The sequence below is a fragment of the Lithobates pipiens genome, unplaced genomic scaffold (genome assembly GCF_037356315.1).
Source record: "Lithobates pipiens isolate NorthernLeopardFrog02 unplaced genomic scaffold, aLitPip1_a1.2 Scaffold_23, whole genome shotgun sequence".
Classification (NCBI taxonomy): Eukaryota; Metazoa; Chordata; class Amphibia; order Anura; family Ranidae; genus Lithobates; species Lithobates pipiens.
Window position 1 is genome coordinate 122,389,577 of NW_027507785.1, and position 16,118 is coordinate 122,405,694.

Sequence of the window (16,118 nt, forward strand, 5' to 3'; positions counted from 1 at the left end):
TATAAATGAACAGACGACTATTGTAACCCCCACACTGTAAAAATGGTTCAGTCCAAAAAGCCTGCGTTGCCACAGCAACGGTTGGCGGCTCAACTGCCAGGGCTTCTGGATTGTACCATTCTGGAAGGACACAGGAGCTTTTGTATGGAACGTCGAGGCGGTCTAAACTCTTTTATTGTGTTATTTGCGTTTTTTTTAACCGCAATGTTCTAATGAAGCATTCACAAGGAAAGTTGTCGTTCCCGTAACAGCGCAACGTAAACCTTTGGTAGAGTCCATCTCGTTTCTATGGTAACCAGCGACGCTATACAAGGCCTCGTTCTCATTTAAAGGGATAACCTCCAGGATTAAACGGCTAAATCCTTTGGGTAAGAAATAGCTCAGATTTTAAGAAAATTTGAGTTATACACCATAACTATAATTTGTACTATCTTGATAGTCTTTGTTATTATTCTACAAATTCTTTAACCCCTTCTTCACAAATCTTAACACATGAACACAGTTTTGCATCTTTGACATCTGTTAACCACTTTCAGACCGGACCATTTTGCTGGTCAATGACCAGAGGTCTTTTTACAATTTGGCACTGCGCTGCTTTAACTGGTAATTGCGCGGTCATGCAATGTTGTACCCAAACAAAATTTGCGTCCTTTTCTTCCCACAAATAGAGCTTTCTTTTGATGGTATTTGATTGCCTCTGCGATTTTTATTTTTTGCGATATAAACGTAAAAAGACCGCAAATTTAGAAAAAAAATGATATTTTCTACATTTTTTGTTATTAGAAAAATCCAATAAACTCAATTTTAGTCATACATTTAGGCCAAAATGTATTCAGCCACATGTCTTTGGTAAAAAAAAAGTCAATAACTGTATATTTATTGGTTTGCGCAAACGTTGTCACATCTACAAACTAAGGTACGTTTTCTGGAATTTACGCAGCTTTTAGTTTACGACTGCCTATCTCATTTCTTGAGGTGCTAAAATGGCAGTGCAGTACAAAACCCCCCCAAATGACCCCATTTTGGAAAGTAGACCCCCTAAGGAAATTGATAAGTGGCACGTTGAGCCCATTGAATATTTTATTTTTTTGCCTCAAGCGATTGAATAATGACAAAAAAATATTTATTTTTTTTTTTTACACAAAGTTGTCACTAAATGATATATTGCTCACACATGCTATAGGCATATGTGAAATGACACCCCAAAATAAATTCTGCTGCTTCTCCTGAGTACGGGGATACCACATATGTGGGACTTTTTGGGAGCCTAGCCGCGTACGGGGCCCCGAAAACCAAGCACCGCCTTCAGGATTTCTAAGGGCGTAAATTTTTGATTTCACTTCTCACTACCTATTACAGTTTTGAAGGCCATAAAATGCCAAGATGGCACAAAACCCCCACAAATGACCCCATTTTAGAAAGTAGACACCCCAAGCTATTTGCTGAGAGGCATGTTGAGTCCATGGAATATTTTATATTTTGCCACAAGTTGCGGGAAAATTACAAACTTTTTTTTTTTTTTTTCACAAAGTTGTCACTAAATGATATATTGCTCACGCATGCCATGGGCATATGTGAAATGACACCCCAAAATAAATTCTGCTGCTTCTCCTGAGTACGGGGATACCACATATGTGGGACTTTTTGGGAGCCTAGACGCGTACGGGGCCCCGAAAACCAAGCACCACCTTCAAGCTTTCTAAGGGCGTTACAGTTTTGAAGGCCATAAAATGCCAAGATGGCACAAACCCCCCCCAAATGACCCCATTTTGGAAAGTAGACACCCCTAAATTTAGGGGTACACTAGTGAGACTAGGTAATAAATGGCGGGTGCCCTGAAACTATAAAAAAATAACTAACCAACCAGCGTCACCTGTAACAGTTATATGGTGATCACTGGTGAAAGGGTTAACTAGGGGGCAATCAGGGGGCTTTATGCGGTAGTATATGGGGGTCCCTGGCGCTATAAAAAGCTGCGGCGAACCTAAATACCTACCTGCCTAACTAGCGTCACCTGTGACACTAATACAGCGATCAGAAAAACGATCGCTTATTAGGCTGGGTTCACACTGGAGCGATGCAGGAACGCCACAAATCCGCGGCGGGTTCCCGCATCGCTTGCCTCCCGGCGGCAGTTCACACTGCCCTATGCGAACTGCTGGAAGTGTCAGTGAAATGTTAATGACACCCCCAGATCAGTTCGCATATCGCAGTGCGATCTGCAAACTCGGATCGCATGGTGTGAACACCCATGCGATCCGATTCTGCTGCGGACCAAAAAAAGGGTCCCATGCGAGTTTGCGGCGGGTGCAACGCGAATTCAGCCATACTATCTGTATGGCTGAACTCGAATCGCACAGAGATCGGATGTGATTTGCACTGCAGTGCGGTGCGAATCACATCCGTTCTCATAAACCGCTGCAATGTGAACCCAGCCTTAGTGACACTGGCGACGGGGGGTGATCACGGGGTTAAACCTTTATTGGGGGGGTTAGGGGGGTACCTTAGAACTAAAGGGGGCTAACCCTAACTGCCCTAACAGTTATTACAGTCACAAATGACACCCGCCGGGTGATCAGGGGGTTAAACCTTTATTAGGTAATAAATGGCGGGTGCCCTGAAACTATAAAAAAATAACTAACCAACCAGCGTCACCTGTAACAGTTATATGGTGATCACTGGTGAAAGGGTTAACTAGGGGGCAATCAGGGGGCTTTATGCGGTAGTATATGGGGGTCCCTGGCGCTATAAAAAGTTGCGGCGAACCTAAATACCTACCTGCCTAACTAGCGTCACCTGTGACACTAATACAGCGATCAGAAAAATGATCGCTTATTAGGCTGGGTTCACACTGGAGCGATGCAGGAACGCCACGAATCCGCGGCGGTTTCCCGCATCGCATGCCTCCCGGCGGCAGTTCACACTGCCCTATGCGAACTGCTGGGAGTGTCAGTGAAATGTTAATGACACCCCCAGATCAGTTCGCATATCGCAGTGCGATCTGCAAACTCGGATCGCATGGTGTGAACACCCATGCGATCCGATTCTGCTGCGGACCAAAAAAAGGGTCTCGTGCGAATTTGCGGCGGGTGCGGCGGGTGCGGCGGGTGCGGCGCGAATTCAGAGATCGGATGTGATTTGCACTGCAGTGCGGTGCGAATCACATCCGTTCTCATAAACCGCTGCAATGTGAACCCAGCCTTAGTGACACTGGCGACTGGGGGTGATCACGGGGTTAAACCTTTATTGGGGGGTTAGGGGGGTACATTAGAACTAAAGGGGGCTAACCCTAACTGCCCTTACAGTTATTACAGTCACAAATGACACCAATGCAAAAAAAAAAATGCAATTGGTGTCACTGTGACTGGGGGGGCAGGGGTAATTGGGGGGGTGATCGGGGGGTGAAGGGGGGGTGTGAGTGTGCCTGGCATGTTCTACTGTGTAGTGTCGTGTTGGTGCAACTCACCGATCCTCTCTTCTCGGTGCCGGAACGAAAAATACCGACACGGAGGAGAGATTACATCACTTCCTCTCCTGTGTTTACATTACAGGAGAGGAAGTGATGTCACGGAGCATTTCCATTCGTCGGGAGCGATCGCGAGGGGGTGGCCATGAATGAATGGCCGCCCCCTCATCCCGGATCGCTCCCGAACGAATACCGACCGCCGCAGGCACCGGGGGGGGGCCCGATCGGGCCCCCCACCCGCGGGAAGGCAGGGACATACATGTACGCCCATATGCCTGCCCGTGCCATTCTGTCGACGTACATCGTCGTGCGGCGGTCGGCAAGTGGTTAATAAAACTGTACAAATCATCACAACTTTTACCATGTATCCAGGTGAATTATACCACATTTTTCAGGACAAATTTGGGCTTTCATTTGGTGGTAAATAGTAATGGATATCGCCTGATTTTTTTATTATAAAAAGAAAACTGGCACAAAATAGTAAAATTATATATATATATTTTTAAATTAGCTGTATATTTCTTGCTATTACCATATCCTACACCAGTGTTTCTCAACTCCAGTCCTCAAGGCGCCCCAACAGGTCATGTTTTCAGGCTTTCCATTATTTTTGCACTGGTAATTTGATCAGTTTCACTGCCTTAGTAATTATCACAGCCGTTTTATCTGAGGGAAATCCTGAAAACATGACCGGTTGGGGTTCCTTGAGGACTGGAGTTGAGAAACACTGACCTACACCTGAACAACCCAAAATTAATTCTCCTGCTCCTGACAATCACAATAATACCATATAACATATTTATTTGTTGTTTGTGCCTGTAGTAAGGCCCAGAAACAGTAGTGCACATTTTGCTTTTTTTTTATCCTGCCAAAAATACAATGGGATTGATTAACTAAAACGGGAGAATTAAAATCTGATGTAGATCTGCATAGACATCAATCAGTTACCAGTTTTTTTGTCAAAGCTTTATTGAACTTGATTTATCATGCACAGCTGCACCAGATTTTGCACTCTCCTTTTTTAATAAATCAACCCCACTGACACTGATACCAAATTTAAAAATGTACACTGACTGTGACTTTTGACTTGGACCTTTGACCCTGACTTTGACTCTGAGCAAGACCTTTAACTACTTCCGGCCCACGATATAGCCGAAAGACGGCTACAGCACAGGCTTAGTTTGCTGGGAGGGGGCATCCATGGATGCCCTCCTGTGATCATGCTGCTCACGCACCCCCTGCAGCGCACGGGTGCACGCTCTGTGGCCCTTCAGACTCAGCTGACCACAGATCAAGGGCTAATCACAGCGGCCCTTTACCATATGATCAGTTGTCAGCCAATGACAGCTGATTACAGGATGTAAACACAAGATGGTTATCAGCTTTTCTTTCCTCACGCTGAGAGAAGAAAGCCGATAACTATCATTTGTTAAAGGGACCTCAGCAGTCATAATCAGGGCACTAATTATCAGAGTCCTGATTATTAGTGCTGTTCCATCAGTGCCCACCAGTGCTGCCAATCACTGCTCATCAGTAGTGATGGACGAACTTCCGACGGGACGTTTCGCGAACGCGAAACGCGAACGGACACAAACGTTCACGAAAACGACCGTTCGCCGCGGGCTCCATTGACTTCAATGGGAGGCGAATTTCGCAAACCTTTAGGTCGAATTTGCGGCCACGGGGTAATTATTAGGGGGTAGCACGTAGTCCCACCACCTGGACAATAGCATAATACATGTATGAGGTGAATTTGGGATCGATAACTACAAGCATTTTTTTTTTATTTGGGAAATTGTTCTGACAATTCAGGACTATGGAGCTAATGAAGGCAATGGAGGAGAGGGAAGGTCAGGGACCAGGGTAGGCAAACAAGAGGGTGCAGGAGATACAGAGCACTGACAGCAGCACCGTAATACAGAGCACTGACATCAGCACCGTGACATACAGCGCTGACAGCAGCTCCGTGACATACAGCGCTGACAGCAGCTCCGTGACATACAGCGCTGACAGCAGCTCCGTGACATACAGCGCTGACAGCAGCTCCGTGACATACAGCGCTGACAGCAGCTCCGTGACATACAGCGCTGACAGCAGCACCGTGACATACAGCGCTGACAGCAGCTCCGTGACATACAGCGCTGACAGCAGCTCCGTGACATACAGCGCTGACAGCAGCTCCGTGACATACAGCACTGACAGCAGCTCCGTGACATACAGCGCTGACAGCAGCTCCGTGACATACAGCGCTGACAGCAGCACCGTGACATACAGCGCTGACAGCAGCTCCGTGACATACAGCGCTGACAGCAGCTCCGTGACATACAGCGCTGACAGCAGCTCCGTGACATACAGCACTGACAGCAGCTCCGTGACATACAGCGCTGACAGCAGCTCCGTGACATACAGCGCTGACAGCAGCACCGTGACATACAGCGCTGACAGCAGCTCCGTGACATACAGCGCTGACAGCAGCTCCGTGACATACAGCGCTGACAGCAGCTCCGTGACATACAGCGCTGACAGCAGCTCCGTGACATACAGCGCTGACAGCAGCTCCGTGACATACAGCGCTGACAGCAGCTCCGTGACATACAGCGCTGACAGCAGCTCCGTGACATACAGCGCTGACAGCAGCTCCGTGACATACAGCGCTGACAGCAGCACCGTAAGCAGCCCCAGGAGGAAGTCAGCACAGCACAGGGATGGTGTGATCCCCTCATAATAAGAACCCCCAGGAGGAAGTCAGCACAGCACAGGGATGGTGGGAGCCCCTCATAATAAGAACCCCCAGGAGGAAGTCAGCACAGCACAGGGATGGTGGGAGCCCCTCATAATAAGAACACCCAGGAGGAAGTCAGCACAGCACAGGGATGGTGGGAACCCCTCATAATAAGCAGCCCCAGTAGAAATATGACACCGCTCAACCTCTTCAAAGAGGAGGGTAGGGGCATATAGTACGGTGTGCTTTTTTGGGTCAGGGAAGTGAGCCAAATGAATTAAGAAGGTCTGTGTGCTTGATTCCAAAAATTGTTTATAGACATATACATGGTCTACTGATCACATGTGTTGAATTCCTCCGAGATCCATGCCTCATTCATTTTTAGAAATGTGAGGTAGTTAACACTGTCGTGAGCTAGGCGAGTACGCTTATCGGTCACAATCCCCCCTGCTGCGCTGAACGTCCTTTCGGACAGGACACTGGATGAGGGGCAAGCCAACAGTTCGATTGCAAATTGGGCAAGCTCTGGCCAGAGGTCAAGCCTGCCCACCCAGTAGTCTAGGGGTTCATCACTCCTCAGAGCGTCCACATCGGCCGTTAACCCAATGTAGTCGGACACCTGACGGTCTAGGCGTTCCCTGATGCTGGATCCGGATGACACCTGTCGATGGGTCGGCTGAAAGAATGACCTCATATCCGAAGTCACCAACACATCTTCAAACCGGCCTCTTCTTGCAGGCGCTGTTGGATTGGTACCCGCAAATCCTTCTCTGGGAGTGGGAATTGCTCCTCTGCCAGCGCACGCAAAAGCAGAATGCAGCATTTCTCGAAGCAAGGCCTGGAAGTGCTGCATTCTGACAGCCCTCTGCGACGGCGGTAACATTTCCGCCATTTTGTGTTTGTACCGGGGATCTAAGTACGTTGCCACCCAGTACTGGTCCTTGACCCTCATGCTTTTTATACGGGGGTCCCTATTAAAACACTGGAGCATGAAGGCCCCCATTTGCACTCAAGCGGAAGGTATGTGGTGGTGGTGGTGTTGTTGGTGGTAGTGTCTTTGGGGGTGCACATAGCAGAGAGTGAAGAAGAGGGTGCAGATCGAGAGGATGAGGAGGGTGCAGAAGAATAAGGCTGAGTGAGCCACTCAACCAAGTCTGGTGCGTCCTTTAAAGTAATTGAACGCACCTTCTGCAACTTCCCACTTTGGCTCAAGGCTGTTGCTCCTGCCCTACCCCTACCACCCCTGCGGAAGGGCCTGCCTCTTCCTCTGCCTGTCATTTTTTAAATCACCCTGTGACAAAACTCTTAGTCCCTATACCGCTGAAGGACTGCTGCAGTATAGGGCAGCGGTCAGCAGTAGTGCACGTCAACCCTATGTATTGTGGACCGATAGCGGTCCTTACAGAACAGCAGACTGTACTGCACTCAGGCCTATGTACCGTAGCACCCTATACCAAGTTACCAGTCCTTATAAAAACTTTTGTGGACCAAGCAGGTTGTGTGTTAGTGATTAGCAGACTGTACGTCAGTCCCTATACCAATGAAGGACTGCTGCAGTATAGGGCAGCGGTCAGCAGTAGTGCACGGCAACCCTATGTATTGTGGACCGATAGCGGTCCTTACAGAACAGCAGACTGTAACGCACTCAGGCCTATGTACCGTAGCACCCTATACCAAGTTACCAGTCCTTATAAGAACTTTTGTGGACCAAGCAGGTTGTGTGTTAGTGATTAGCAGACTGTACGTCAGTCCCTATACCAATGAAGGACTGCTGCAGTATAGGGCAGCGGTCAGCAGTAGTGCACGGCAACCCTATGTATTGTGGACCGATAGCGGTCCTTACAGAACAGCAGACTGTACTGCACTCAGGCCTATGTACCGTAGCACCCTATACCAAGTTACCAGTCCTTATAAGAACTTTTGTGGACCAAGCAGGTTGTGTGTTAGTGTTTAGCAGACTGTGCGTCAGTCCCTATACCGCTGAAGGACTGCTGCAGTATAGGGCAGCGGTCAGCAGTAGTGCACGGCAACCCTATGTATTGTGGACCGATAGCGGTCCTTACAGAACAGCAGACTGTAACGCACTCAGGCCTATGTACCGTAGCACCCTATACCAAGTTACCAGTCCTTATAAGAACTTTTGTGGACCAAGCAGGTTGTGTGTTAGTGATTAGCAGACTGTACGTCAGTCCCTATACCAATGAAGGACTGCTGCAGTATAGGGCAGCGGTCAGCAGTAGTGCACGGCAACCCTATGTATTGTGGACCGATAGCGGTCCTTACAGAACAGCAGACTGTAACGCACTCAGGCCTATGTACCGTAGCACCCTATACCAAGTTACCAGTCCTTATAAGAACTTTTGTGGACCAAGCAGGTTGTGTGTTAGTGATTAGCAGACTGTACGTCAGTCCCTATACCAATGAAGGACTGCTGCAGTATAGGGCAGCGGTCAGCAGTAGTGCACGGCAACCCTATGTATTGTGGACCGATAGCGGTCCTTACAGAACAGCAGACTGTAACGCACTCAGGCCTATGTACCGTAGCACCCTATACCAAGTTACCAGTCCTTATAAGAACTTTTGTGGACCAAGCAGGTTGTGTGTTAGTGTTTAGCAGACTGTGCGTCAGTCCCTATACCGCTGAAGGACTGCTGCAGTATAGGGCAGCGGTCAGCAGTAGTGCACGGCAACCCTATGTATTGTGGACCGATAGCGGTCCTTACAGAACAGCAGACTGTAACGCACTCAGGCCTATGTACCGTAGCACCCTATACCAAGTTACCAGTCCTTATAAGAACTTTTGTGGACCAAGCAGGTTGTGTGTTAGTGATTAGCAGACTGTACGTCAGTCCCTATACCAATGAAGGACTGCTGCAGTATAGGGCAGCGGTCAGCAGTAGTGCACGGCAACCCTATGTATTGTGGACCGATAGCGGTCCTTACAGAACAGCAGACTGTAACGCACTCAGGCCTATGTACCGTAGCACCCTATACCAAGTTACCAGTCCTTATAAGAACTTTTGTGGACCAAGCAGGTTGTGTGTTAGTGATTAGCAGACTGTACGTCAGTCCCTATACCAATGAAGGACTGCTGCAGTATAGGGCAGCGGTCAGCAGTAGTGCACGGCAACCCTATGTATTGTGGACCGATAGCGGTCCTTACAGAACAGCAGACTGTACTGCACTCAGGCCTATGTACCGTAGCACCCTATACCAAGTTACCAGTCCTTATAAGAACTTTTGTGGACCAAGCAGGTTGTGTGTTAGTGTTTAGCAGACTGTGCGTCAGTCCCTATACCGCTGAAGGACTGCTGCAGTATAGGGCAGCGGTCAGCAGTAGTGCACGGCAACCCTATGTATTGTGGACCGATAGCGGTCCTTACAGAACAGCAGACTGTAACGCACTCAGGCCTATGTACCGTAGCACCCTATACCAAGTTACCAGTCCTTATAAGAACTTTTGTGGACCAAGCAGGTTGTGTGTTAGTGATTAGCAGACTGTACGTCAGTCCCTATACCAATGAAGGACTGCTGCAGTATAGGGCAGCGGTCAGCAGTAGTGCACGGCAACCCTATGTATTGTGGACCGATAGCGGTCCTTACAGAACAGCAGACTGTAACGCACTCAGGCCTATGTACCGTAGCACCCTATACCAAGTTACCAGTCCTTATAAGAACTTTTGTGGACCAAGCAGGTTGTGTGTTAGTGATTAGCAGACTGTACGTCAGTCCCTATACCAATGAAGGACTGCTGCAGTATAGGGCAGCGGTCAGCAGTAGTGCACGGCAACCCTATGTATTGTGGACCGATAGCGGTCCTTACAGAACAGCAGACTGTAACGCACTCAGGCCTATGTACCGTAGCACCCTATACCAAGTTACCAGTCCTTATAAGAACTTTTGTGGACCAAGCAGGTTGTGTGTTAGTGATTAGCAGACTGTACGTCAGTCCCTATACCAATGAAGGACTGCTGCAGTATAGGGCAGCGGTCAGCAGTAGTGCACGGCAACCCTATGTATTGTGGACCGATAGCGGTCCTTACAGAACAGCAGACTGTAACGCACTCAGGCCTATGTACCGTAGCACCCTATACCAAGTTACCAGTCCTTATAAGAACTTTTGTGGACCAAGCAGGTTGTGTATTAGTGTTTAGCAGACTGTGCGTCAGTCCCTATACCGCTGAAGGACTGCTGCAGTATAGGGCAGCGGTCAGCAGTAGTGCACGGCAACCCTATGTATTGTGGACCGATAGCAGTCCTTACAGAACAGCAGACTGTACTGCACTCAGGCCTATGTACCGTAGCACCCTATACCAAGTTACCAGTCCTTATAAGAACTTTTGTGGACCAAGCAGGTTGTGTGTTAGTGTTTAGCAGACTGTGCGTCAGTCCCTATACCGCTGAAGGACTGCTGCAGTATAGGGCAGCGGTCAGCAGTAGTGCACGTCAACCCTATGTATTGTGGACCGATAGCGGTCCTTACAGAACAGCAGACTGTAACGCACTCAGGCCTATGTACCGTAGCACCCTATACCAAGTTACCAGTCCTTATAAGAACTTTTGTGGACCAAGCAGGTTGTGTATTAGTGTTTAGCAGACTGTGCGTCAGTCCCTATACCGCTGAAGGACTGCTGCAGTATAGGGCAGCGGTCAGCAGTAGTGCACGGCAACCCTATCTATTGTGGACCGATAGCGGTCCTTACAGAACAGCAGACTGTACCGCACCCAAGCCTATGTACCGTAGCACCCTAGACAGACCAAGTTACCAGTCCTGATAAAGAGCTTTGTGGAACAAGTGAGTTGTGAATGATTAGCAGACTGCAGCAGAAGGGCAGCAGTCAAGTATAATATTCTTTCTATATTTGGAAGAAAGAATATTATACGTGTACAAGCCTATTACCGTACCACTGATACCAGTCCTGAAAAGAACCTTTGTGGAACTAATAGTAACAGCAAGTCTTTAAAATTATCCTCACTGCCTGACACACTGCTTCCTGCCTGTCCCTATACAAATTGGCAAAAAAGAGTAGGCTGGAACGATTAGCTGGAACAGCTCTTTTGTGGACCTGATAGTAACAGCTAATGATGATGATGATGATGATGATGAAGAAAGACTAATCTGGCTGAGCTGTCCCTAAAATAGCAGCATACAGCGCTCTGTCCCTTTATCTAAACTGACAAAAGAAACTCAGGCTGCTGACCTAACACCTATACCAGTCCTGAAAAGAACTTTTGTGTACCAAATAGCTAGCGTTTTCTCTGTCCCTACTCCACACAGGATCCTTTCCCTACAGTGACAGAAGAAAGAATGTAAAATGGCCACCGGATCGGGTGTATTTATAGGTTAGGGGGAATGTCCAAGTGTCCATGAGCTGTCATGTCTCAATTGGTTGTCCTGTAACACATGATAAACGTGTCACGAAAGGTTAAAGTTCTTGTATACATTAAACACGTAAGTCCGCCGGGGCGAACGACGGAAAAAGGCGTTCGAACCCGCGGACGGCGAAAGTCGGAAATTCGCCGCGAAACGACCGCCGGGCGAACCGTTCGGCCATCACTACTCATCAGTGCCACCTATAACTAAAGATGAAGATGAATGGAGTGTAACAGAGAGAAGTCTGCCTAGGTCCACCATGTAAATAGTACAAATCTAAGTGCAAATATTGCACACTGAACCCCTCATGGACTGTAAGGCAGACTAATATTAAAGAGTAAAAAAAATGTATTTATTTGGACATCATTGTCATTTAAATCAGACGAAAACAATCTAAATCAGTGAACTTTTACATACAACATTAATCAAACATTGGTGTATTACAACATGAATACACTTAGCACAAAAGCATGACATACAAAGAGCTACCCATGTGCGTCTTCGGGCTAGCTCGCGTGACCATTTGTGAAAAAACCCGACATGTTTTCGAACTTCTTACAGTCCTTTCTCAGGGATTGTAAACTGGGCATTGTTTTTCTAAAATGGAAATGTACAATGTATTAGTAAACATCGTAACAACCTTTTCTGTTAAAAAACAAAACAAAAAACATTGTAACAAATAGGGCTGCGTAACTCCAGCCATGTTTTTCATACATAGTATAACAGTATTGCATATCCAGTGCCAGGACAAGGTCATACAGTGCCCATGGCGAAGATGCCAAACAGCTCCCCCCCAAGATCTATAAACAGTAGTAAAATCCCCTCGCCTGCATGCCTAAAATTCCCCCTCCTCCCAGTATAAATCCACCCCAATCTCCCCTTCTAGCACAAATCCTTTATCCCCTCCTAGATTACCCCCCCCCCCCCATTTCCCCTGCTAGAACAAATCTTGCCCATTATGCCCAAATTCCCCCTGCCAGCACAACTCCCCCCAAACTTCCCCTCTTAGATCAAATCTTACCCGTCACCCCCCAGATTCCCCCTAACAGCACAAATCCACACTTTTCCTCTTCCAGTACAAAATATCCCCATCACACCATCTGATACTAACCCTCTTGTCCTTGCACTGGAAGAACACCAGCTGTCAAAGCTGACTGGTCATGTCAGAGTGTCAGAACAGAAGTACAGTTAAATCACACTTGATTAATAATAAAAGTAAATAGAACAAACATAGTCAAAACATGGTCAAAGTCCGGTAACTGGAATGGATAGTCAGACAAGGCAGAAAGTCAGGAAGCCAGAGATCAGCTTAGTGGAACAGCAAGCAGGATCTGGAGCCAGAAGGAATGTCAGCCAAGCAAGTCTTTAACAGGAACGCATGAGATAGTCTCTGTGATGTTGACCAAGGTGAAGTTAGAGATCATCTGGGCTGGACGGCTAAAGTAGGCAGGACTGATGAGCAGGATATCCTCAACAGGTGAGTCACTGTGTAGAGATAGGAGCTGGCAATTATCCGACAGCTGAGAGGCCAGCTCAGAGGAAGGAAGAGCTGAGCCCAGCCCTGACACAGAGGTGGGCGAGACTGGAGCAGCTGTCAAACGTCAGGTCCCAGCGCAAAACCTTCAAGACTTGAGAAAGATGCCGAGCCCTAGAAACATATCAGCATGCCCTGCATCCATCCAATTGGCTGATGTTTCACAGCTACTCTGGTCCCACCCACCCCAACATCACCACTCAGCTTTGACAGTTGGCGTTTTTCCCGTGCATGCCACCACTCTACCCACCAGTTTTGACACTAGATCTGCTGCTGTTAGGTTCACCATCTGCTGCATGTGATGCTCTTCCATCCGGCTGTGTCCTTTTTGATGTCCATGGTGTTTCTGAGGCTGTCTGCATGCTGATCTTGATGTACTCCAGATGTAAGAGTTCTTGATTCATTCAGCTCAACTAACTCCAGCACCCTTTTTTCCTTTTTCAGAATTGATAAGGAGCCTAGGAAAGCTGACTTCTAACCCTCTTGACAGGCAGCTGGTAAGCAAAGACACCGCTCTGCTGCTGCAAAGCAAAGCTAGGGGATCGCTGCCCTGCGATATGCTGACTATCAGATTGGGACTTCTTACCCCTCCCCTACCCACATTCTTTGCTGGGGGGGGATAGGGGTGGGTAAACAAACCCTGCACAGTCCCGATCTGGAGCACTGTAGCAGTTGTGGTGTAAGGGCTCTCTTCTTCTCCAGAGTTTTGCATTGTCACTACCCATGCTAAGCTGACAGGAGTAGTGATGATGCTGTCAGTACTTCTGTCAGCTTGTCAGCATGTAGCATTTGTAATATCAGGAACTCTCCTTGGCACCCCTTCCCGCCTCACATGATACCAGCGCCCAGGGCAGCTTCCTCTCCTGCCCATCCCTTGTCCTGGTCCTGTGTATATATATATATATAACACAAGTTGTTATGTATACTTACAACAATTAGATGAAGACATATAAAAAATGATGAGACACAATAGTTCCTTCTGGATATGGTGGTATGAGGATGAGCCCAATGATGAATGGACAAGGCGGATACCATCACCATCAGATTCACATATGCAGGGACCCCAGTTAGGGCAATAAGCCCCAAAATGGTGCCAATCAATACAAGTGATAATCTGCAATAGGAGTAAATAGGTAATGGAGAATGCACATATATTGATAGTATGTGAGGATAATAAAAGAGTTTTGGTACAAGAAGGAAGGCATACATAAATTGCAAAAAGAGCCTTCCTTCCAGGGAAGGTGGTAATATAAGACCATTGCTAAATAGAAAAATAAAAAAGATAATACCTGTAATTCAGAGGGTCCGTAAATCGTCAGTCAGCATGCTCCATGCAGAAGCTACTGGCCGCGTGGGGTGCTGAATAAATACCCCAGGGGGCACACAATGCAAACCAATCACCCTGATAGCAGCTGGCTGATAGCAGAGAAGACATTCACTCCATCCAAATAGTGGTAAACGGCGTCCATCGTGGACCCCCCCCCCCCCGACATGGTGGCACCACCTATCAGTGCCCATCAGTGCTGCCAATCAGTGCCCATCAGTGCCTCCTCATCAGTGTCCATTAGTGCCAGCTATCAGTAAACATAAGTGCCACCTATCAGTGCTACCTCTCAGTGCCACCTATCAGTACCCATCAGTGCTGACTATCAGTGCAGCCTCATCAGTGCCCAAGAGTGCCGCCTCATCATTGCTCATCAGTGCAGCCTGATCAGCGCACATCATGAAGGAAAAAAATTACCATCATGAAGGAAAAAAATTACCTGTTTGCAAAATTTTATAACAAACTATGATATATATTTTTTTCTAAATTTAAAAAAAAATTTACCAAGAAAAGAAAAAAACCCAGTGGTGATTTAAATACTACCAAAAGAATGCTCCATTTGTGTTAAAAAAAACACCAACCCCCTCGCTACTGAAGGACCTTCCATCTTACCAAGTACCACGCCTAAGGACTGGTAGCTTGTTCCTTCACTTGGTTACCTATAGCAACTACACTCATGTTCCTTGTCTTTCTGAGTTAAATTTGTAGTAGTGTTACTTCATACCCCATTGTGCTTTACAGACCCAGCTTCTTTTGGAATACTCCAGAACCAACATGCACCCCCCTTAAATAACTTCAGACCAGGTCTGAGTGGTAATATAACTTTTACTGTTAAAATGCAGCATGGCAATACAAAACAAATAAATAACACCTTATCCCTAATCCTAACTAAGATAGCATAGTTGCACAACCATACCTCTGTGAGGCAAGAGTCCCTTGAGGCAAGGTCCATGACTCAGATGCTTTCCGCCGTCCCCAGATTCTTCAGCACCACACTTGCGCTCGCAGATGATTCTACATTCCGCCTATAACCACATCCCATTTTACATCCCACCCTCATCTTGGTTGTCCACCATTTTATATAACAGGTGGTCCCACCAAAACCAAAAGCCCAAGAAGTGAGTTGCAAATGTTTAACCCTTTCTCACATTTGAGACAAAGAAATGGACTGAGGACAGAGATTCCTTAGTCCCTTTCTCTGAAGCCTCAGCTGCACTGGAAAGTGAATGGATGAGAAGTGCTCTGTGCTGATTAGCTTCCTGTTCATTCACAAACTGAACATAGTGAATACTGTGTTCATTCAGGAAGGGAAGGGGCTGGGGACAGTAACATATTTACTGGCCCCATGCTCTCCATCCTGAACTTCTGTGTCCCATAGCAGCTGACAGCTGGGGGGAGGGAGAGGAGGTGAGCCAGCAGTGCTGCGGTGAGGGAGGTAGCACACAGGGGGCACAGGGACTGGGGACGCTGAGGGCAGACACAATAAATTCTGCTGCCATCCAGCTGGAGGGAGGGAGAAGAGGCTGTACATATTTGCTCTGGGCCAGTTTACTAATAGGGACAATAGTGGACTATGCCTGCAGAATATATTTATGCGTAGCTGCTTGTAGCCTCCATCAGGGGCATATGTGTCAGGGTGAGAATGTAGAAGCCCAAAAACATGACCTTCATGGATCACTAGGTTTTCTTTTAGAGTCC

At 47.4% G+C, this 16,118-nt stretch overlaps 1 protein-coding gene across 3 annotated transcripts in view; it reads left to right on the top strand.

The window, feature by feature from the left end:
* Positions 1 to 108: 108 nt before the first annotated feature.
* Positions 109 to 16,118, top strand: part of FAM227A (family with sequence similarity 227 member A) — a 130,860-nt gene continuing 114,850 nt past the window's right edge. For 2 of the 3 annotated variants that reach the window (XM_077452298.1, XM_077452300.1), the window contains exons 1-2: positions 109 to 368; positions 13,541 to 13,593. The gene's annotated coding sequence lies outside the window, so the exon portion shown is untranslated. The remainder of the gene's footprint in view (positions 369 to 13,540; positions 13,594 to 16,118) is intronic. The other variant, XM_077452299.1, reaches the window with a different exon arrangement.